The 25534-nt window shown below is 41.0% G+C and overlaps 1 protein-coding gene across 1 annotated transcript in view; it reads right to left on the bottom strand.

Annotated features, from left to right (window-relative positions):
- The window catches only part of LOC124159508 (discoidin domain-containing receptor 2-like), a 574242-nt gene that overhangs the window by 418630 nt on the left and 130078 nt on the right, over positions 1–25534 (bottom strand). Inside the window, exon 2 of the mRNA XM_046535367.1 lies at positions 5374–5420. The gene's annotated coding sequence lies outside the window, so the exon portion shown is untranslated. The remainder of the gene's footprint in view (positions 1–5373; positions 5421–25534) is intronic.

Raw genomic sequence — 25534 nt, 5'->3', positions numbered from 1 at the left:
GTAAGGATTGAAAGTGGAGGTTGTAACACTTATTGTTACCGGAATGGTATAAATACTGGCCTTTCTATAAGAATAGCCCTTTTCAGAAATTCACTCCTATTGGTGCAGATATACTGTATTCTTAGGGTGAAGTTAACTATAAAAATTGATATGGCTTTACCAAGATTCTCAAGACTCAATTATTTCATCAAATCAATTAGTGTAAGTACATCTTATTGTTAGTATATCTGAAGACCTTCACGTAGAAATGCTTTAAATTTTGCGAAAATATAATCTAAAGGAAAGTTCTCTCTTATGCACTCGTTGATACATTTGGAAAGATTTCACTCATAGAGCCCAGATTTGTATCCATATCTACTCGTATTTCCTAGACTGTATCCCATGCATGTGCCTCTTCAGGCACCTCGACCTCTAAAATTAATGCTTCGACCCGTCTCGCGGCAGAGGGCCCCTTTCACTATCCTTGCCCCTTGCGCCCCATCACGCCCCTCGGAAATCTGCCGCCGTCGCAGGCCGAGCGTGTCTTTCGCCCATCACGCACGATCACGTCCCAATGTTGCCCTCTGCTGGCCCCGACGCCAGCTAAAGCGTGTGATAAAGGAACCATTTGGCCGGGACGAATTTAAGTGCGGGGATTACACGTGGAGGGCCCCATCCATTCTCCACGGGGCTCAAATGTTTTGTCTGGCAAATACGTGTAGGTATTTCATTGAAAAAAATGCATGGAAAGCGAATCCCGCGTTCCAAAAAAGGCAAGTTTATCCTCCTTGACCTGATGAAATGACTGATGATTTGCGCGTGTATACAAGAAGAATGGATGGAATGACTACTTCGCCATGTTTTAGCGAGGTGGAAGATAAAATTGGTGTCATATTTTTCAGGGTTTACTCGTCTGCCTTGGTAAAGCTTTTCATTATATCAATACGTTCAAAAGGGTTTAGGTGCTCTTTATCATTTAATTAGAATTATACATGTATATCTACAAGATTTGAGTTGATGATATTATCGTGGTGTTCTTCATATCTATATCATGATAGGTGGTCAATGTATCTATATTTTCAGTTTTATTGTACATTTTAGCTATTTTGGGGTAGCTTTGGCCCCATAACAAGAGTTTGGATGCGATTGGTAGTGACTTGAGTTCAAATTCGGCTAAATTCTTCGGACTCCCTCATGTTGAAATGTTGAAGAAGCCATGTAAACAAGGAGAATTTAACCATTAGAATTTCAGCATATGTGAATGAACGCAAAGAAAATCACTACCTACCGCGTTGAAACACTCAGCTGGTGGCCCGTTTGGTCTAAATTTTTCATGGAACTGATTCAGGAGAATCAATTAGGAAGAAAAAATAACAGTTGTGAGTGTACTGGAGATATGAAAAATAATTATTTACCTCGTGTAATTTAATGACGGACGATATTTGGGTCGTGGTGGTGTATCTATTGCACGCAATCTTTTTATCTCTTTATTTGAAAATTTCCTTACGAAAACCCAAATTGTGTGCAATCATGCGGACAAATTTTTTAACTTTGTGCGTAATCTCGGCACTCAATACTAGTTTCCATGGGAATAGCCGTTTATAGTGGAATAGCAAGGATTAATAGCTTCCCGGATGTTTGTTCTCTCGGTAAAGACTTTTTATCCGGTATATTTTGCTTGAAATCATCACTATATTTCTGGTGCTTGAAGTAAAATTTATTACGTGATTTGTGTTATACTTAAGCATTCTCGTAATGAATCTACGGATTATGAAGAAAAAAGAGAATCAAAGTGCTTACAAATGTTATAATTTTTCATTCGTCGCAATATCGAATGGCTAGTAAGTCCTTATATACAAATCAATCCTCGACTAATTCGAGTTTCCTCCCGTTTTCTCTGACCGCATATTTGGCACGACAGATGATACACGTTTGCCATCATGGGAGAGAGCACATCTGCCTTGACGACGCATTGCTCAAGCGTCTGCTTAGTTCTTAAGGATAGACCCTCACTTTCATCCCCTTAAAGATCCCCGTCCGAAAGCAGTTGGCACATTTTCCTCCCCTTGACGTCCCTTGTTACCTACTCGATGTGTAACAAACTGAAGCCATTTGTTCGTCAAAGCTATCCTTTTCCACCCCGCGGTGCCTCCTGCCTCCCCTTAAAACACGTCTTGTTGATTTAGGCCGGTGGGGAGACCGCTACGAGGCCCTACTGTAACCAGTGGCCCTTCCGAAGCATTAGGAGGCTTAGGGGAAGGGGGTAGAGTGGATCGGTGCGGTGGTTGCGTCTCTTTCGACGCCTCAGACCACCACTATTCTTTCTAAACACCCACCGGCACCCACGTCTCCGCACCTCCTCATTCCCATCCCCCAATTTATCTACACCAAGCCGCCACACTGGGTCCCACCCCTGTTGTTTTTTCAATGCCTTCCTCCCCACCCGATCGACCCATTTCTCTCGCGCCCCCGCCCTCTTCCGATGCCCTTGCGTCGTTGGGTCACCGCATCCGCTGGTCCGAACACCGGCTTCTCTGCCGTTTCCTCACCCGCTCCCCTTTGCTACCTTCCTTTGCAGCTAATCGCCGACTTCTTTCCTTCCGACTCCACTAAATCGGATGTATGTATGTACCTTTTCCGTTCTTGAGAAAGAGAAGACCCGTAAACAAGATTGTGCTATTGAAGAAGACTTCATAAGGGGGTTCTCAATGGATTTCCGGTATAATCACTGAAGATCTATGCCACGTAAATAACTTTTATGGCTACCATAGAAAAAGCAACGATTAGAATTTTTTTACGTAGATTACAGCGGCAAATAGACTATTTATTGTAAAATTACATACATTTGGAGTGAATTAAGCTTAAAACGTTTAAAGTGTACACGTAGTTTTCCAAGATGATTTAATTTTTTGATATTAAAATTCAACGAACACTTTTACACAATGGGCATTATGCAATTATAGCAGTTTATCTCAGAAAAACCATAAGAAATAAAAAGTTTTAGAATTTAAATATAATTAAATATAATGAAGAGGAAGCCTCTCTTCAAGTACAGGAAGAAGTTCAGCATTCAATATAGTGCAACTTTGGGATATTTTTGGAATTGACTGGGTAACCAATAAACCACTACATTCATTTATTTCCGCATTGAGTTTGTGACTAAGGTAATCTCAATTTGGAAATGAGTGTTTATATTTCATCATTAATTTGTCACTAAGCGCATTTAATAAGGCCATTTGGAATATTTAATTTTTGGGCTTTATCATAAAAAATTACTTTAAAGTATTTTTCATAATAGTCGGATTGAAACAAAATGTACTTTTTCTTGATACATAACACCATAATTTTAAAATTCACTGTGTAGCCTTTCCCATGGCGCATTAGTCACTGTGATTTACCATTGAATACAGAGTTTGCGTATGAATTTTGAAGCGGCCCCTGTTGAGAAAATAAAATACTTTTAATGCATATTGTTTTATCTTTAGTAGAACGAGTGTTTTGACCCTCTTTTACGAAGTAACCTGTGTCCTTGACAGAGATCACCGGACGTAAGAACTTGACTGACACGTTCAAACGAGGGGATAAAGACGGCTTGTCCCTCGCCACGGATCATCCGAATGCGTACAAGGTCAGTCCCCGTCCCCCTGATGCGTCGAAAGGCAAGGGGACATGCGTCACATTATTTTCGAAGAAGCCCGCTTGCTGCCCTACGACATATGGCCCGCGTCTCTTGCACGCGTCCAACAACAGCGAGGCGAGATCTCGGTTCGCCCGGGCAGCTTGCGGCTTTCAAAACTACGTTCGTTCTCCACGTTGCTTTCCTTTTGTCTGCTCAGGAGGTCCCCGACTCTCGAGCCCGCTGAGAAGTTGCAAGGAGTGTGCTCCCAGTCACACGTAATCCGTTATAAACACGGCGGACAACAGCGGACGACTCGACGAGTCCCTGCTGTTGATTCGTGGTGTTTCGTGTAATGCTCATCCGAAGGTCAATACAAGTTCCGAGAGGCTGACCTGGTTGGCGCTTTACGAAAGCATCCATACGCATGCACTTTAGATTTAAACTGTAAACCTGAAACACACCTCAGACTACAAATCACTGATGGAAGTGAACGAGTACATTCTGAGAAGCTCTTGATAATTATTTAGAAGAGTAATCGGTTTATCAAATGAAGGACGAAAATAAATGAAAATGAATGCTTACATAACACAATGAGCCATTTGGAAAATACATATTAACATAACAACATGAAAACAATTCTTACAAGACAGCCATATCTAACAAAAATGCTAAGATTTGACTGAAGCAAACGCTAGGTATTCATATAATTTTATTTTGTCAATTAATTTCTCTCTCAATATTTTTTACTGGCTGAAATTTATGTACCTCTTAAATAAATAATTGTTTCGTATAGTGTCGCATATATTAAGAAACTCTTTGTTGCTGAGTTCATCCATCACAAAAGTCGCAAGTATTGATTAATTGTGAAGTAATTCAGACTAAATTGTCAATGGAAATGAAATAATAGCTTGCATTAACGAGTAAAAAGTTCATTTGGGTCAGTAAAGACTTCGATGATTTCCGTAAAATATACGGTGGCAAGTGAATCTAATGGACACCGATCAAAATATAATTTTCCCGAGTAAGAATGTTGGTTTTTAAATTATAAGAAAGTTATGTGATTGGTAGTGGAAAGGAGGAAACGAAAATGAATGTTTTCCATGAAAATAAATAAGATGAAAATAAATTCATGGAGATCTGACAAATTAATAGGGGAGGCGATAGAGAGAGAAATATGGGATATAAACAAAAGAGAGTGGAAGATTGTGACAAACAGATGTGCTAGGCATACGGCACGTTTCACTGCCTCAGCTAAAATGGATGATCGAAGGTTTCGGTGGGCCACTGCATGCTAAAAGCCAACTCTTTCCCTCTACTTCGGGAAATATTTGGTGAATATGTATTTTTGAATTTATGATGGTTTGCTGCTTGTTGACTTAACTTGCCCTGTGGGAAACGATTTACGTTTGACTTCCATTTTATCCATTTAAAATTGTGAAGATTTTGGATAATATTTCACAGCATACCTCCAACATTTAGCCATTCTTTCACTCAAAACTAAAAATTACTTCTTGTTCGATTTGCAAAGTTTGGAATCAAGTATTTGAATGTCACTTAACTTCAAAACCTTGGCGAATAGGAATAGTTAATAAATTTTATCCTTAGAAATGTGACTCGCTTGAAATATTTACCCTTTTCAGCTTTTGCTGAAATATACGTTATGTGCCCTATACTTACTAATTTTAATCTATGAATAATATTAAATGCGGAGTTGGATTCGTAGTCATCATTTTCATGCTATCACAATCAGTACCGGCAAGGGCTATGGTACTCACCTTGATTTTCCTTTCGTAAGTAGACTAATCCTTCTAATTGATAACTCCTAAAAAGAAAAAAAGAGAAAAATATTTTAGAATATGTAATAAAAGGACCTTTGTGTTTGCGCAGCCGTTATTTAAGGTTTAGTTACCAGCTGCTAGTTGTGAGAAAAACAGGAAAATATTTGTGCTATGGATCCTCATTTAAAATGAAAAGTTCCTTTTTACATATTTTTTTGGTCCTACTATTCAAGCATGATTTTAATTTTGTGCCAAATTATCAAATGTTTTGGAAATGTTCACCGAAAATATTATGCATTATATACATAAAGTGTTCATTAAATTAATCTTTAATCGAATTTTATCGTTGTATTTAAATAGATACTTGGCATTTTCATTGAAAAATGCTTGCAAAGCGAATGATAAGGTAAATGTGGCTTATAATACTCTCCAGTCCTTAGGCAAATCATATCAAATTTGGATAGTTATTTATATGTGACCCAATAGTTCAAATCTGTAATGTTAAAACAGTCAGATCACAGCCTCCGTAAGATAAAAGGAAACAAACTAATTAACCCTTCTCGAGCCCTATTTTTATATGGACTTGTTCTATACCTGTCTTGCCAGTGCTAAATTACGCCTTACTGATTAAAGCGATATCATCTATGGAGGCAAATATATGAAACCATAAATTTCTGAAAACTTGTAATTCAGCTTTGTTTTTGGAAGAGCAGTCACGGTAGAAGCACCTTAATTTTCTGAAATCTAAGCTCAAGTTTTCTCTCCATAAATCAGTAGAATTCTCCCCGCCAGCTCTGAACCCTTTCTCGCCCAAGCCCTAAGGAAAACATATTCTTTCCCCTGAGAAAACAGTCTCGCGACCTCGCACCCGCTGATGCATAAGCACTCAGATCCAAAGCTTTCGGTGATTCTTTAGCAAAATATCCCTCCTTCCCACCTCTCGATCGCATCTGAAATTTCATCCCCGGAATGACAAGAACTCGTAACTTGGGACTGCGACTCAAGCCTTATACGAAGTTATACGATTTTTGGAGAGGATTCAAAAAGCTTCACCCAGAAGGCAGGAGGCAAACCGTCTTTCTTCCGATCCAAATCGTTTCGAGTATTTTTCGGTCCTTACATTTTTTCCGATCTCTCACTCTTTTATTTTGGCTCGGAAAGCAATCACTCACTCACCAGTCCCAGGTCCCGTTCGTTGGCGGGCGAAGAGGCCGCTGACATTTGCAATGCCACAACCCTATCACGGAAACGAAATAAAATAAGAGTGAACGAAAAGGAGAGGGAGGCAGAAGAGGTGTTCCGACGCCCGCGAGACCCGCAATTTCACTGCACAACGCAGTCGATATTTTTTTAAAATTTTTTATTCTTTTCTCCTCGTCGTCCTCCCTTATTCGATTCACTCACTCTTCACACCTTGCCATTCCAAACATTTCCATTCCGTTTCGAGTTCCTTTTTTTCTCGTTGCACCCGTCACGGTGATTGCCTAACGGAGATTTCATTTTTTTATTTAGGTTAGAAAATAAATTCATGTTTCACCTTGTCCGCATTCAATACTTCAACTTGAATCCACGTGAACTTGACATGAAGTTCCAAAGTCGGTATCTTTGTTGAGGACTAATATTCGAGGACTTAATATTCTTGACTTAAGTTATTCAATTTCTCTTTAAGGTTCTGAACGACTATTATCGCGACGAATATATGGCTGATCATTTATTATGTATTAAAACCAGGATGATAAATAGGACATATGTATTCTTTATTTTCTATTCCACTGAACCAACACATCCAATGATTTTTAAAGACTTTTTTCCGAATTTTTGCATACAAAGAATAGTATCTTCATGAATTAATTCATGGATTGTTGGCAGTCTCCACTACCTTAGCCTGATTGTATCTCCGTCTCCACTGGTTTGTACAAACGAGCAGGGTCGATGGTTTTACGGCTTTGCATAAGCTCGGAATAGGAAAAGCAAACAAGTCTGCAACGGGATCCTCGTTCATTCATTCATTCAATGGCATCGAATTTGGGAGGATATCCGTGTGCGTTGAATGAACGGAATGGGAGAAGGTATCTCTAACCTCCGGGAGACTGTCCAAATATTCACGGGCGATAGGTCCTCAACCCAACTCCCACGACACTCAAAACTTAGTCTGTACCCTCTCTCTCTTTCTTCAGAACTCCTCACACTCATTCAGCGTCCAAGCGGCTTGCACTTCCGCACTCATCTTTTATGACCTTACAATACCCGCACTCAGTTCCCTTTATTTCAACCCATCGTTGAGACTATAAACATCAATCCCGTGGCATGCTGATCCGGGAGGATTGCCAGGGGGATGCGGGGAAAAATGGGATTGCGCGGGAAACTTGGGAGGTTTTGAAACGATTGATTCTGGGGTCTTTTGCGGAGGAATCTAATCTTCATCTCCATCCAAACTTCCTATCTCTCTCTCAGTCTACTCCCAAAAAACAAACTGATCGTCTTCATAACCATACAAACCATAAATGCGTGGAATTCATGCTCGCATCAAAGCGACGTTCACGCTCTGTTTACTCCCCTTGCGCATGCGCGAGTGAGTTTGTAAGCAACGCGTCGAAGTGTTCCGAAGAAGTTTTCGACATTCCTTTTACTCCTTCTTCGGGCGTCGGGGGTCTATTGCGACAAATCACCATTGGCGTGCGATAAGCGGAGGACATGCTGAGTCGAAGGAACTTCAAGGTCTTTGCTCTTATCTCTTGTCTTGACTCGAAACTGTAGATCCAAACGTTGCTTTAAGACAGCTCGGGATCGAAGGAAAAACAAACGTTCCGGGGAAAGCATTCCCATTGCTCTATTTTCAATCTTGTCGGCGAAGGATTTTTTTGGACTGCAAAAGAGGGTGAGAGAGAACTGGAGGAGTTCCAGGTATTGTGAGAGGATAAAGAGGGGAACATGTTACGATCGGAACGGCATATCGACGACGACAATGAAGAAATGGTGGAAGCCAGCAATCAGTGCAGATTTCTCTAAAAAGTTAGGAGAAAATAATTTCTTTGAGTTAAGTAAGTGCTTTAGTGGTTTGCTATGGAAATGAATGCTGAAAAAGATCCTATGGATAAGATTTGAAATGAACGGAAAGAGTTTTTCCATTGGAAGAACATGTTTTAAAGTAGATTATTATATGCGGAGAAGTATATTTTAATTAGAAAGGGTGGAATTCTGGGCAAGAAACTCGTGTGTTGACAAGAGGTAACGATGCAGGAAGGCTTAAAGCTCATGATGAAATTGTCTGATGGTCATCATAATGAATATTACAGAAAGGATTTTTATCTACATTGAGTTATTTACTGCTTAAAATGCTTTGCTTTAATCCATAATTTCCTGGGCAGTTTTACGTTTAGGTGCAATAGTTTTGTTGGAACAGGTGTAATTATTATTTTGTTCTTTTAAAGCTAGACTCTATTGTTCGTGGGATTTGGCCTCATGAATGAACTCTTCCGCTGTGTTTCACTCGGAAAATCGATGAGCGAAAATAATTTCTGCACACACCGAGGCCATCCGAGTTAACCGCGCAAGTCTCTTTGCTTAATAAGTTTGGTGCACGGCACGGACTAGGTTGATGAAAATCCGCTGAATTCTCGTCGGGAGAGAGGACGTGGACGAGTAAATTGCTCTTCGGGGAGAGGAATGAATGCTCCTTTCACGTTCACTCAATCAAACAATCAGTGCCGTGGACAATTGTCCCTGTGCCTAACCTCGTAGCCTTACCTCCAAGGGGAGGAACACAATTCTCTTCCCCCCTCATATTACTCCCTCCTCCTCTGCCTCCATAGAGTTATCCCTCCCACTCTACTCCACCCAACGTCATCTTCCTAAAACGCTCCAGTTTCCCGTCCTTCCCCTCCCATATCCATCCATTTTGCCTACCACTCACTTGTGAGCACGTCCTCCTTTTCCATTCCATTAAAAGCCTTCGATGTCATCACTCAGGAGCTGCAGACGCTCTGCGGATCGTGTTTTGATTCCCCGGTCCCCAGTTTATGAAGCAGCTGAGTAAAAAAAAAATTGTACGATGGGCACGGACTGAGACTGCGAATCTGTCTCGACAAGTTATTATTGACTCTATATATGCCCTAGAGAGATAAGTCCTCGCAGGCGTTGGACGCGTTCGATCTGGACCGATTCATTTCCTTGCAGCGCAGTTATAACATATCTGGGGAAGTGTGCCTCGGGGAACCATAAATCGGTTCGTCCTAAATCACGGGAAGTGCCGAGACAAACTTATACATTCACAGTTCGTGCATTAAGTCAGCGTTCCATTTCTAAAATATATATTTCTAAGATTAATAAATATTTCGTTCTATTTCTCATAATGAGCAAGAAAATATAAAAACAAGGGCGTAGAGTATAATTCCATTGGTTATTCTACTGACCGTATTTTCATTTGAGCCAATATATCATAACACAATATTTGCATTTATTTGTTTTCATCCATCTATAAATTATAGCTTTCTGTTCTTAGGCAATTTTAATGCCTTTTATATGATTTTTCGGAGAACAATTCATTGGTGGAACTGTTTTAAATCCATAACAAACTCCCGCCAAACTCCTTTTTCGGACTTACAGGCTTTGAAATGCAAAGATATAGATACCCAAGGACCGCTACGTAATCATTCTATTAAGTGTGTTAAGCATCCGGCTATTCTAATTAAATAACCATTGCTATGTATTTATTGCCTTAAATGGGTGTTTCATGCAAATTTATTACGGTTTATCCATCTTCAGTTAAAGTTCCACTTTTTAAGAGAGTGGAATATTTAGACATGAATGTATAGAGGCTACGCTTTATTTCCTTTTACGTCTTAAATATTCTATCAATTATATACATGAGTATAATAATTTATTGATGTAGTTGATTGATAGTTAATAGTCCATCGGTGTTGACTGCAGTCTTTTCTTGAAGTACTACAGTTCATGCGACATATTCTATGCCTCTCGATAAAAAATGTGCTTTAAAGCATATGATCTAAAACTTTTAAAGCTGGAATATGTTCGAAAATATTTTTTTGCAAACATCACAACGAATACATACTTTCTAGAAAATTCGATCGCTACCGTGAACTTAGCTTCAAAGAAAATGCTATGCTTCAGCTGTTGCCGAAATGCTGAACTCCATTTCTTCCAATGTAGAATTGATTTGAAACACTAGACTGGCCCAAAAAGAGGGGTTCAACCTGTTATGCAGAATTAAAACGTTAGCTTTTCAAATTAAATTTCGTAATCACACGGCTCAATCCTACTTCATCACAATCAAGATGCATAATTAATTCAACCAATCTCTCATTACTGGCTCACTCTCGAGTTATAACACATCTCTGAAACCATACGAATGCCGCAACTCTACACTTTTGATCTCCTCCCGGTTCCGTCTGAAATCACGGGTGGGGGCGGCAGATCAATCTTTCCGGCACAATTGACCGTGGTGGCGCGGTTGCCTTCCGTTGCGAAACCTCCCGTGAAACAACCCGGGGAAAATTTTCCCCATCCATTTCCAACTGCTGCTGCTCCTCGCTTTTGATATCGCTTTGATTCGCCCAAGAACTCTAATCATCCCGTAAACCGCCGCCGTGTGCACCCGTTCCCTCCCGCACTGCCCTTCCTTCCCTTTTCATTGCCCCGGCCCCGCGGTCGGTCGGAGAGAGAGAGAGAGACCACAATATCCCCTCTCCCTTCCCACTCCACCCTCCCGCAACCACTGCCCTACACCCCCACCTCCTCACGACTCACCACGTGTTTAGTACACACACACATAGACATTCAACAGCACACCCGAACTCCATCTCCTCGCAACAATGGAGAGAACAGCAGCGGCTGCGTGTGCGAGAGAAACAGAGAGAGAGAGAGAGAGAGACAGCAGAGGCAAGGTTTACGCGAGGAGTGGGGTGGGTAGATAAAGACAATGACTCGGGAGAAGCCCCGGACGTAGGCAACTGGGTAACTCATTCGCCTTTTGTCTCACAGGGCGACCTCTTCCCACCCTCTTATTGCAACATCCCACCATCTCCATTCCTCCGCACTAATACTACTTACTCCCCCCCCTCCCTCCCTCCCTCCCTACAGTTTCAAAGCCCTTATATTCCACTACCCCTCCTTCCCTAGCTGCACATCCCCCTGCCTTGCCAGCCCAACAAAGTTTCTCACAGCCTCCATCTACCCATCCTGCTCCCTCCCTTCCTCTCGCCAACTCCCTCCTTCACGCTAATAAGTTCCTTTCTCATGCATTTCTTCCAGTTCCCCTTCATCGACCACATTCACCCCTCCTTGCGTCACCCTGCTATATTATACCCTCCTTGCCGTAACCCTTAACTTGTTCCTTCCAAAATATCCTCTCATATCATACTTTAAACGAGAAAACGTCGTTCTTTGTGTCCATCGATGTGCAATTAATGAGGAATTAGGTGGTATGGTTATGTACACTTTTGTGAACATTGAGAGTTCATTCAGGCTTAATCTTGTGGAATTGCAGTACAATGTGAATTAAAACTTAATAGTAATTTTTCACAAATTATTTTAAACACAAGAACTGTTCCAATAAATTCATTTCACCTGACGATAATACGAAGTGTATTAAAACTGATCTCGTGAATAATTTTTTTGTGGAAATTGCCAATAAGTTTTCAATTAGAGTACAGTTTTGCAAATTACTATATCATTCCTATCCACCACCCTAGTTAGACCTCTTTTCTATCTACCGATTGTTATCCATCTCTTTGGGACTCACAACAGTATATGCATAATATCTTCATAATGTGGAGATCAATTTCCGCATGAAAAAGATTTTGCATTAAATTTATTATAAAAGCGTCAAACGTGTGAGATAGGCCTTCAAAGTTGGTATTAAGATGCTCATGTTGCTTTGGTGTGAAGGTACCTCATTGTTTACAGTGACCATGTGCCGAAAAAGTTTTACAACATGCTTTGCAAAGAATTATTGTTTTACATCTACTTTTTATTTAAGTTTTCCAGAACAGGTTGATCATCGTGTGCTTACCAGAATATTCAAATATTTCCCAAAATCGGTAAACAACTTTCTTCTCATGACTGTTGCAATTCTTAAAAAAACGAAGAAAAAGCGCCTATGGCAATATTTCTATGACTATCTTTCAGGTAGCATCTCAAGGGTCTTTTTAAAGGACAACTTGCCTGCCAAATGGAACCGCGATTCATTTAGGTCGTTGTAATAACGTCTTGGCATGTGTTCCTGGCAGTGCACTTCTATGAAATTTTTTCGTATACAAGGAGCTCCTCTCTTGTCTTTTCTGTGAAAAAATAGATTCCATTGTAAGCCCTGAGGCAGTGGGGCACGTTATTCTATAATTACCAATTGAAAATGGAGAAAAAGGTAACTCCTCGAAGTTGATTCTGGGTTAATTTTATGTAAGTAGATTTCATTACGCAGTATTCTCACCACCGTTCCTCAATGTTTCGTCTCGAATAGGTCTCGCTCGACCTTCCTTGAACTTCATCTGCATACTCACGAGAACTTAACCTCCTCGCGTACCACGCGGCCTTAATGGAAATGCACGATTTTAACTTAATTTTCGAAGTTGCCTATTATTTCCTCCCACACTGACTTTCGTCGAGGAAAATATTTATTTGGGAAGAAGGGATTGGGTGAGGGATCCCAAATTATTCGTAATAGAATTTTGACTTTTAAAAAAAAATTCCCAATCGAATAGAGGGCACGTTGGATTTAGTGTTTTTTTTTTAATGGGACGAGTAAAGGAGGAGGAAGTGGTTATGGGAAATGGGGAAAGGGTGCGCTTTAAGCATTTGCCGGCCGCAGGTGTACAGAAATGCCGGGGCCAAATCTGATTTTAATTAATTGGAACGGAACGAGCCACTGCCGCCGTCGTTCATTGATTATCGCTCAGCGAACCGTGCTCAAGTTAACTCGTGCCGCAGCTTTTAGAGCCCCCCTTCCGTCGAATTCCGCCAATGCACAGAGCGGTAGATTTTATCTCTCCTGCTACTATAAATCCTTTTTCATCCCCCCGTTCCTTTAATTTACATGTGTCTGCATTATTTCCCCTGTCTGGCTAATTAATTTATATAGCACCTTTATGAAATATTTATGTTGGCGAAAATTAAAATATCCACTCCCGACGTCAATTTACACTGTTATTGTGTTGTGATATGAAATGTGAAGTGCCAGTGTCTCTTCAGTCCAATAAGGAAAATACTTTGGCTTCTTTCCCTCTTAGTGAAGAAACATCCTGCATGTTTTTTATTTGTTATATTTATTTTAGCTCAAGTCAAACACGTGTTATAACTTTTACGATCCGTGTTGCAAGTTTGTTCTTACCGTGAAATACTTACAATACTAATCTGCTTTCACCGTAAATTTTATGCCAGTAATTATTGCTTTGAACTTCAGAAGAATAATGTCTTTTGTATTCGGTGTATCAGAAGAATATAATATCCTCCATGAATTCAGTGCAATATATGATAAGGCTATTTTACTTCAACCTTTTATCTTTTAATAATAATGCAGCCTACACCTATATTTGGCTCCTCGTATATGCCCTGAGGGTTTGTCATTTTGCAGCTATCCCCATGCAAAACCAAGTTCTTTTGAGAGATCTCTTAGTATTTACCCTTCGAGATCCCCTTATATATAACTTAAATAAAGGAAAATTTTCTTTTCATCTATTTTACGCCCATGCTACAACGCCTAAGAATGTAATTTATCCTCCTATACTCCGATGTTGATGCATATTAAGTTAATTTTTTTTGTTTAGCTTCAAAATTGTATTCTCAAGCTAGACGAGTAATTTCTTTTTTCTGTTTGTGTTTCGCGTACTCATTCTTGCATTCTGTGGCCAAACAAAAGAAATGCATTCATTGATCCTTCGTCTTTCAGGTTGCACCCCATTCGTTTGCAGTATACGTAATTTCGCCTCTCTCTTGCGTCGACATGAGGTTCTCTTCTCACTGGAAGATTAGATTGTTTCATGCTTAGGTATTTCAGTTACAACGTTTCTAGAATCCCTAAATTATTTTTTCACGAAAGAGTTCTGCGAATAAATATTTGCGAAAAATTATTATCATTTAGAAATTTTTATTAACAATTATTTATTAATGAAATATATACAAAATTTAGGTAATTTGATAATGTTGAGTTTAATTTTCTCATTTGCTGATTTTGTGTTGCATTTGCGTCAGTTTTCGTCTTCGAAGTACAGTTTTTAGCATTGATTCCTGCAATTCTTGTTCTCAAATTTGTACATTGTTTATGGAGATGGTCCATTTCTATATTTATTTCAAAATAAGAAGTTTTCCTTATTTTCACTTCGCATTGTATTCTCAAGCATCTCGTACAATGTCTTTTATGTATTTTTTCATTGGCGAGAGACCATTCTTGAGTGCTGTCTCCAAACAAAGGGATTGCATTCATTCATTCCTCGTCGTTGTGCGCGCGCCCCATCCGTTTGCAGTTATTTCGTCTTTCGTAACACATCAATTGGGGGTTTTCTTCTCGTTTCCCGCACCCTCCGTCTCGGCTCCGACCGCCATATCCACTCCCTCCGGCCTCCGCACCCGCCGCGCCACCGCTTCCTGAGTTATTCACCGCCTCCCGCACCCACGCCTCCTTGCGGGCCCGCCCTCCCCCTGAAAACAACCCCCTTCCGCCCCAACCACCCTTTTCGAGCGTCTCGCCCGCATCCCCACTTGCGACCTCCCGATGCCGTCCCGCCAAAACTCATTTTGCAAACCTCTCGACCTCAACTTCCTCTCGTCCTCTCTGCACTCAATTTATTGCGAACCTCATTTGTTTTCTCGGCGAGGGCATATAACGACTTTCTTCCTTCCTTCCTAACCCCTTTCCCCTCGTCGTCTCCAACCGAAGTGCCTCTTCCACAACCCATTATGGCTTCTTTAATATATACATAAGACTTTTTTTCCCTCTCTCTCTCTAGAGTCTTTTGAATGCGAATCATACAGGATAATCATATCCTTGAGGACGTTGCTTAGATATTCCCTCGCATGAACATAATAGGAAGATAGCCTTTATAGTTCCGCACCATCATTGTTGTCTGTATAGTAAAGCAGATAATTCTCTGGACTTATTATTGCAGTATCTAAAGCATGCACTTCTTTTGTATGATTTACTACTGAAATTTTGGTATTGAGGTCTTATCATTCCAATTCTCTGAATGAAAGGTACATGCTAGCGTCAGTTATTTTAATGGGACATAAAAATCTAACAAGTTTAGTCCTAAATCTTTGGCATTCTATAACCGAGTAACCTAGAAAAATGTATGAAATGTTCGCGACTGTCTTTATTTGGATTATTAGAAGATTTGCTTACATTTCGTGCATATTTTCGTGTCTTATCACTTATATGTATTCCATCAAATGTATCTCTGTTATTTAAATTTCCATAGCCGTCACCAGTAAGCCCAAAAAAGCGGACGTAAAATATCAGCATTCTGCCACAATATACATTTTCTCTCATTCCATCTTTGCTGAACGTTAATAGAGATTTTTTTACACGCCTTTATTTTTCCCTATCGTGAATTCAGACATAAGTACAAAATCAAGTTTTGAGAGAGGATTACTATTTTTTAATGTATTGTAAACATGAAATATAAGTATGACTCAAAAAAATAATATGCTCTCCTACTACAAGTCTCGTATTTTATCATGACTTTCCACTTGACACACGCTTGGTGTTTCTTTCAAAAATTGAATTGTCAACGAAGGAGCACGCAGGAACTGCACTCTCCAATTGCTAACAACACGTTTCGAATAAGTGAATAACTTGTGATTTGCTTTTTTTATTTTTTTCTTCTAAGTGCTCATTTCAATTTGATAAAATGGGAACGCCAGAATGGTAAACGCTTCTTTTGAAAATGATCTCTTAACGTTACAAATTTGCGGATTCCATGTAAGTGTTTCGATTGGATGAAATGAAAACTTATTGTTGCAATGCAATCACGGGGGAGCATTTCAAACAAAGGCGTGTCTCCCTGCCGTTACTACCTCAGACCTATCGTGGCGAGAATATAAGCAGAGGGAGGAAAAATTGCTGCAGAAAAGAAGAGCGTTTTAGGGTGGAGCTGCTGCAATACGTTGTCGTTTTTAATTCGCAAAGTGCCCTTTTATCCATCGCTTCCGATTTCACAACTCACTCACTGCGGAAAGGCACTCCCTGTCTCCCACCCTCTCAATCTCCACGGGAGGGCTCCTAGGCTGGGATTCTTTCTTCTACACACCCCAAGTAACTATGCCCACGACTGCCTCCCCCCGCATCAGCCCAAAAAGAACCCTCCCAACAAATGCAACTGCCCCCGCACAAAACCTTCACACTCCACTCTCCACGTCCGACACCCAACCCCAACCAACTCCCAACCAATATTCCATTTCTCTCCCTCGCCCCCCCCCCCTCTCTCTTCCCTCCGCTTCGAAGATCAATAAACCACTCCGAAAAAAATATCGCCGTTTCTTTGATTGGTACCAACTCCGCCTTTTATTCACGCCTCATCACTCCTTTATCATCGCCATCCTCTTCATTTCTCCTCCGCCACCTCGACGACGCCACAGCCGCACCCTTTGGATCACCATTGCCGCCGCCGTCTGCACTCCTCCAGACGCAACAACCCCGTCTCCAATTCCCTCGATGCCTCTCCGCTGCCAGCGAATTCTCCCCTCGGACGCGCTTCCAGGGGCGGTTGGTCCGTGGCTTGTGGGGAGGATGGGTGCATCCGTCGCCGGGAACCTTTTCATTCCCCCCTCCCCCCGCCAATCTCGCCCACCCCTCGCCCCTTTCTTTGAGCAGCCTTACCAAATATTTCCCTCCCCACCATGTCTCACGGACTCTTGCTTTCTGCCTGTCATCTTACGGCAACCCCGAAGACATACGCACGAACAGAAGCACTCTCCAGCTCGCTCTTTCTTTCCATGGTACGCACCCCCCGGGGGGAGGGGGAAAATATTTCCACACCCCCGTCCGAGACCACGTCTCACCACTCGATGCGTTCCTCCTCCTCTTTTCCCGATTCGAACAACCCCCACGTCCGCACTTAACCGTGTGTGCTAGTATTTTTCCCCGCGGCCGCCCTCCTCCCCACATACGCACACACTGCAGGAACGAAGATTCTCTTTTTCGTTAGGGTGGGCGCGCTACTTTGCTGAAAAGTTCCTTTTCTTTTCACGGTGGGAACACCATTCGTCTGGACAGAGTAGACCCACCCTCTGTGGTTCGATGCGATGCCACCCCGAGAGAGCTATTCATTGCGATTCCTTCGTCTTTTGAGTCCCATGTTACTCCCCCATCGCTCTATATCTCGAGTCATGTGGGTGGATTGCAATGCATGCTTCACAGGGGCTGTGTATTTACCTCGAAAACTGCGTGTCGTAATTCCCAGAAGGTGATAAAGCAAATAGTGGGGTTCTTTCCCTGTGTAACCTTTCCTTTCAAAATAATTGTTGGTAAAATAATTTTAAAACTCTCATTCGATTGTTGGCAGTGAGCTTAGCTAGCGATGATATACCAGCAGTTTTTTGTAGAGCTATGAGGGTGTTATTTTAAGGCTCGGAAGTGAGTTGGAACTTTTATTTTTGGTTTAAATGAGACCCTCAAGGTTATCAATTGGAAGAACAGCTTTTATATTTATTGTATCAGAAATTAATAAAAGAAAATTAGCAAATACATTCGAAGGCTCAAAAATAGCTCCTTAAGTAGGGCTCAAGGGCGATAATGTAGTGACTGAAGCCTGCCTTAATTTTTAAATAAGTCATGTGATTGCTCTAAAAACTTACAATAATTCCAATCAATTGAATGAATTATACAACTAATTCTCGGGATCTGTTTTTCCAGTTCATCCCATAAGGTAAAAATTTAAATTGAAGCAACACTCATTATGAGACAGGACGTATTTACTCTTGGAAATAGGTTGTTATTATCTGAAGAATATCCTCGGCCCTAATCGTTTAGGCGGTATAAGATTAAATACACATAATTGTAGAAAATTCAGAAAAGAAGAATTATTAAAAAAATAGACTGTGACTTTAATTCTAATCGTGCGACATTAAATTATTAATTTCAATTTTTTATATTGCATTTTGAGAAAAGAATCCTAATTATTCTTTCGTAAACTCACGTGTCCTTCAGTTTCTCCAAATTTTCCTCCATTCGTCAGTGGCTTGCGATTTCGTCTAATTTTATCCTCTTTGTGGAAACTTTCGAATATCTATGTTTTGAGATGATTATGAACATAAAATTCCATTCAACTTAATAATTTAACAAAAAAATCACTTTAAAATTTGTTTCTTTATTGCTAGTTCTAGCGTTCGTTGTTTTTTATAGTAGCTCACTACTAAAGTTCTATACTATAGTTCTAGCGTTCGTTATCAATTTTCTATCAAAATTGTAGTATTCACCGCCGATTTGCCATCGTTGATGAAAAAATTGGGCGATATGATTTGAGATATGGAGATACAAGTGCATGTTATCTCCGGAGGTAGTTGCATTAAAGGCATCACATCATCGTCACTTCTTCCATCACATCAATCTGACGTGTGTTTCACTCCCAATCCATCCACGCTCAGTCGCCCCTCATCCGCGTCCTTCTCCCTCTCCTGCGTCCGCACTTACACACGTGCACTTAACCTGCTCCCCGAGGACCCTTCCGCCCTTGGTCTTTTCCTCCCTGAAAGACACAGTGCCCGATCCCAATAATCCCTCCCCGTAAACGGCCACACACTACCTCCCTCCATTCCGTCTTTCCTCTCTCTCTTCCTCCCTCCTCGCATTTCTCAGCCCCCAAAAAAAATTCTCCGGGTACATCTACCCCTCCTTTTCCCACCTCATTCCGTCTCTTGACCTCTCCCATCCCTCACCCAACCTGTCCATTTTATTATTATATATGTATAGAACCTATTCACACAACCATGTACGTATGTGTATGTATGTACCTTCATATCCTCTTCCCTGCTCATGTCAACCTCCACGCTTAGCCTCCCACATCCTCCCTCTCCTCTCTCCCGCTGTCTCCTGCCGATCAATCCTGTCCCGCCGCCGTCTTTTTGTCCCACCCCTCACCATACTCCCTCGCTGGGTGAACAATGAAGTAATGATTGTGGATTAATGTTCCACTCCTGCCACTCCATCAACTCTCCACCCTACTCCATCGATGCTACAACCCGAGACCCCCTCTTTACCGAATCTTGGACGATTTTTTTTGGCCTTTGTGTCTCTTTTTCTCTCCCTCACTCTTTCTTTTCATCCCCACCGATTCCCTTCCCTTTGAACACTCCGACTATCGTTTGCTTTCGAAACATTGTCGTCCCGACATTACTTTTCCAGTTTTTGGTTTCATTTTTCCTCTCTTCGCACCTATCCTATATTGCCTTTTATTTTGGGCCAGTTCTTTTATAATTCAACCTTTCTTTTTTTTTTACTATTTATAAATACTTTTCAAGTCTCTGGTTCATTTCCTTCTTTATTAATATCATTCAAAATTGGTTTAACAGATCCTTTCCTTAAGAAATTTTAGGGTACACGAGGAAACATTCAATTTTAAGAGGGAAAAATTTACCTTTACACTGCTATGCATGATTTTGTCTTTCGTCGTAATGGCTGGCTCCGGTCGTTCAATTGAATCCTCGGTATTTCAAAGTGGGATGAAAAACTTGATATCTTAGGTACGTGAGTATATAAATATTTGAATGAATAATCACTCTGATTGGTAAACATTTAAGTCTTCCTTTAAGTCCACGGTATATCTTCCAATTATTTACATACATGCGTGGTGCGTCACATTAACGTGTACATGGAAATTGGGATGCTACCTACTAAAAACAGTATTTTCATATCATAGCATGTGAATTACAACCCATTTAAAACAATATTTTTAGAAGTATATCTGCTGCTCTATTAAAAGCTTAGTTTGCAAATTCTTCAGTCATTTTGCATTATTTTTTATTCGCAATCCCTTATATTACTCTAATGCATGATGTTAAATGAAAATGACTGCTCCTTAGTCACAAAAACTGTTGGAAACGCTTTCGTTATTCTATTCTAGACGAGCCTTTTTCTTATTTTAATAATATTTTATTCTAGAATGCAAAAGTATTGTAAAAACCTTTTTATCTCGGAACAAAATGCTCCTAATCTGATATCTCCCGGGAAAATGTTGTGCATTTTCTGCTAGGAAATGTATTGAATTTAAAAAAATTCAATTTTGTTTCTTTAAAGACCATGGTTTCATTTACTTGCATTTTCCCATTAAATCCCAGTTTCACACTCAAGCATCGTTACACTTCCCTCTGAGACAATGCCACTCTTAACAGACGTAACTCTTGCTTCCCGTTTCCTCAATTCGACGTATCCCTCTTACAGTTATCCACCTCCTACCATTTCCCACGAACACCCCCCACTGGCGTTGCAATCGCAGCGACACGTCAAGATGATGTACCCCGCTGACGCTCCTCCTCAACTCAATCTATGGCGCTTCCACTTTATTTCTCTTCCTTTTCGAGGAATGCTCGGCCTCTGCTTCCGCGTCGGGCTATCCGCTTCGACATGACCGTACCGCGGTAGCAGTTTGCGCCCGTCCCCTCTCACCCACGACAAACCCGGATGTAAGTAAGCGCACTCGCAAATCTCTTTACTCGCTCTCGAGTCTTTCAATCCAGAATCAACGGCAGCAGGTGAGATTTCCTGTGGCGCGATTTCCCCATCTACTTTTTTTCCTCCCTTTTCAAGGCTTATCCCACCCTCTCCACAAGATTGCGTTCCGTACCACCCTCTCTCTCCCCTTTCAAATCCACTCCGTAGTCTCAGCATCCGCTTCGTGGATTTAATCCGGCTACAATGTCTTCCCCATTGTGTTCGTTTCTTGGCGGAGAAAATTTCGCACATTTTCGACCTCCACTTTCTGAATTAAAAATGAAAAAAAACACACTGGAAGGAAGGAATCACCTTCAGTGTGCTCGACCTGCCTTCTACTCCTTCAAATCTCTTGACTCGGGCTGCTCAGCGCATTTATTTTTTCATGAACTTTTGCCTTTGTGAAAAATTCCTCGCTTCTTTTGTGACCAGTGAAATTCTAGCTAATTTAGGTCAACTGCAGGTTGATTAACGCCTCCACGGCAAGACTTCCTGGTGAATTTCCGTGGGACTTTTTTATTTTATTCCATGAAATTACAACTTAAGCTCTGTATGCTCATTTTATTCCGTAAAATAACTCTCTTTAAAATGGATGGCGCGCTTTCATGGAACAAAAGGCTGGGTTTTATTTCGACTATTTTTAATTTCTGTAGTTAGAATATAAATGCATTTCCAAATTTTCACGGATATCCTAGTGGCCACAGAAGAAGAGGTTGAAACTAGTTTTTGATGTGGGGATAAGTATATTTGCGTTTGATCAAAAGAATTATATTGTAATCAGGTTCCACAAATTTTACAGTTTTAGTATAAATATCCATGCAATGAGAGGCCAAGCAAAACGAAGTCTTAAATATATAGTTGTTATATTTGACCAAGATGAAAAATTCCGTTGCCTTCACCGAGGTTTATAATATATTTCTGTGTTACAGGTACAGCTAGACGTTGAGATGCGGATACCTAAAAGGAAAATCAACTCCCGTTTCATAGGTAACATGGAAGACTTTATTTTAGCAACTATACATTGTATCTAGCCGATATGAATTTTTAATTTTATATTTTCTTCGAATCATTTCATTGTGAAATTTGAGTTTCACAACAATAAAGATATATTCAATTTTTAATGGTAGGCATTTACCTTCCCATTAAATTCATTAGCTGGCTAGATATTACTGCGAATTAGATTTAATGTGTTAATCTCGAATTCAACAGAATCCAATCCAACATCCCTGGCGATTTTTCATTACCATGCTATAGTAACCTACATAAGGCATAGCGAAATATTGTTTTATGTATGCCACGTATGCATTCCTCTGTATTGTTAAATCAGAACACGAATACGCTGTGCACTATTTTTTCTTCCACGTGAGTGTGCATCCAGAATTTCTTCCATCCGTCCGTCTGTCGCCATCCTACCTCTCCTCTAGCCTTTTGTTCCCAGCACTCCGTCTCACTTCATCAGAAAATCGATACCAAATCTAAGTCTTCTTTTGTGTCTGCATGATTTCATTCATTTTTCCCTGCTTGCTTCCTTTCATTCCAATCTCCATCCCACGGCGTAAGAAAGAAATCGATCAATCAATGCTGCCGTCCTCCTTCGCTCTAATGTGTGTCCCTCTTTTGGAGGAGCAGGTCCACACCAGCAAGCAACCCCTCCCTCCGCCTCTCTTTACCCCTCCAGTCATTAAATCGCTGTTAAGCTTGAGTGCTGTCTTCTTTCTTTTTTTACCAATCTGTGTCGTCATGCTCGAGGCAGATGGAGAAATAAGGCCGAATGCGATCTAAATCGCTGAAGGCAACATTTGGTTGTCACGGTGATTTTTTTACGGTCGATTGTTGAAGATTAACTCGCTACGTTACCCTGCGTGAGCGAGTAGAAGGTATGATTTTCAGAAGGAAGCTTTAGAATCAATAGTTAATACCTGATTGGTAAACATAACGTACGCAAAAGTGACGACATTACTCCCAGTGCAATATAATTTTAGACCAACGAGTTATAATGGTTTAAAAATTTAAATCTCTGCTGATTGAGGAGATAATATCACTGTTTGACTGGCATACTGATTTTAAAATATTTTGGAATATTTTTCAGGGTAAATTCCGCATTTTATCTAATTTGTGCAATGTCATATGATCTTACTCTATAAATTTATTCGCTCGATTCCCTTCTCTAACCAATAGCACCCTTTTTTGTTTCCACTTTTGTTACAAATAATTTTTGCCTGATCCTATTTCCAAGACTCCGTTAGTTTTACATCATTCATTACTCAGGTATTATTGCTACTCTGGTATTAGTGCTATTGGTACTCTGGTATTTCTGTTATTAGTTTTACATCATTCATTACTTTGAAGTTTGTAATGTTCACTAGGAAACACATGTGATCACCATATTCTTGCTTAACTTGTTGACACATTTTCCTTTCGCGTATACGTTCACTTTCAGATTTTAAAGGGAACGGAGATGCATTTCAATAGAAATTTCAAATCTTATCACAAACAAAGGTAGTCAGTTTTATTTCCTCGTAAACGAGAAAGGGAGCTTTAAAACGCGCCAATATCCGGATTGGACGTCAACCGTGATGGTTATCGCACCTTCTTAAGTGAATCGCATTCATACATTACTGTCGCGTCGCCTTCGCCGTTAATTCCGCTTCAAATGAGAGGCCCGTCCACCTGCTAACGCCACCGCTGCCTCTCATTCCACCGCGTATCCACGTCGCGAGGGCGCGATAAACAAACACGTCGTGCCATACGGCGATGGATATCTTTCGCCCCCCCTCTCGCCTTGGCCGGCCCGCGGGGCGTTACTTCGCATACATTAGAGGATCACGCTTCTCGCGCTGGAACAGAGGGCGCTCTGAGGGAGAGGAAGGCCTGGAGGGAAGGGTGCTGGAGTGCGCTGATGGGGGAGTGGGGAGGAAAGATGGTGGAGATAAGGGCGCGTCATTTGAAAGTGCTCCGCGGACAAGGAGTCCGAGATACGTGCTGGGAGGAGATGCGTTCAATGGTATCGACGAGACCTGAACGAATTGGTGCACTCTCTGGAGAAGGAGATGAATAAATTTTGATAAAATCACTCGCATCATATCGAGGTATCAAGAACGTTTCGTTTCTCAGAGGCTTCCCGCAAGAATAGTCGAGTTTTTTCACCCGGATATTTCCATAAGAAATCTTGCCTTCGCGAATACCAGGAGGTGTTTTTACTCCCTCTGCCCTTCCCTTCTCTCCTCCCTATGGATATTAGAATGGCACTAGTCCGAATAGTTTTGATAACTTGAAATATGATAAAGTATTTACCTAACCTTCATCTAGTTAGAACATCGAAGCCGGCGATAGATCACCGCTTTCAGAAACTTATTGGTTGAGGAGCATCAAAAAGTGATTCTCACGAAAATTGCTCTCCCAGATTTCACGTCAGTTCATGACAAAGTATTTTCAGAATGTGAGAAAAATGTTATTTCATCGCATTAATTTCTTTTCAGTTACACATTCTTCTGTGGTTGTCGCTGACTTTGTTCGTTTATTTGCATTCATCTGAACGGTGTGATTTATACCAGTCTTTAATTTTGAAATATGGAAATTGTATATGGAATACAATCACTTAGCAAGCCATTTAAAACAACTGCTATTGATCGAACACTACTTATTATGTGCTATTTATTGCTTCATCCTAAAAAGCGAAGCACCTTAGCTCCCATCAACTTCTTCGACGTAACACTTTACAGGAGGGTTTAATGAAGAAATGTAGTCGATTGCAGTTCAGACATTTGCAGAAAAAGGAAAACAAAACACTAAAATTGCGTTCATTAGAGCCACAGATATGGTTGCAGGAGAGACAATAACAGGAATGTTCATGACAGCATGTTTTTCCTTCCCTGCCTTCACGTTATCGTCCAGAAATGGAGAGCGTTATCGACCGCTCCGTGGCCGGAAGCGAGGATTGATTTTCTTTGCGGCGTTAAGAATTCCTGAGGGGGTAGAAATCATGAGGGGGTTGCTCGTTCTTATAAGGGTGAAATAAACAGAGTTATTGGTCTGGGAGGGATCCTAACGAGCGTTCGCAGCAAGAGTGTAATGGCGGTGGAAAGCGCGCCCTGGCGAGCATGATGACGGAAGATTTAAGGATGCGATTGAGGAAAGAGAAAGAGATGTGTGGGGTCTATCTTCTCGCCGCCTTCCCAACGCATATTCCCACCCGACCTCGCCCACCGCCCCATCCCGAGTCAGAGGCGCCGCTGCCGACGCTGTCTCTCTTCGCAAACGCCACCCGTTCCTCAAGACACGAGCATAACATGAGCGGTAGAGGACGAGACATCGTAGCATTACGATAAGAGGTGCTAAAAAATATATTCATTGCTTGACAATTTAATTAGATGTCGACTTCACTGTTGCAGCAATTTCATTACACAGCAGAATCCAGTAGGTACTAGTTAAGTCACGTGCAGATCACACACGATGCAATTTGTTCCTTACTTTATTTTCCGAACTTCATCATCAGTACCTTCT

This window comes from Ischnura elegans, chromosome 1 (genome assembly GCF_921293095.1).
Source record: "Ischnura elegans chromosome 1, ioIscEleg1.1, whole genome shotgun sequence".
NCBI lineage: Eukaryota > Metazoa > Arthropoda > Insecta > Odonata > Coenagrionidae > Ischnura > Ischnura elegans.
Note: the sequence above shows the minus strand (reverse complement) of the source record. Positions and strands in the feature narration are given on the sequence as shown.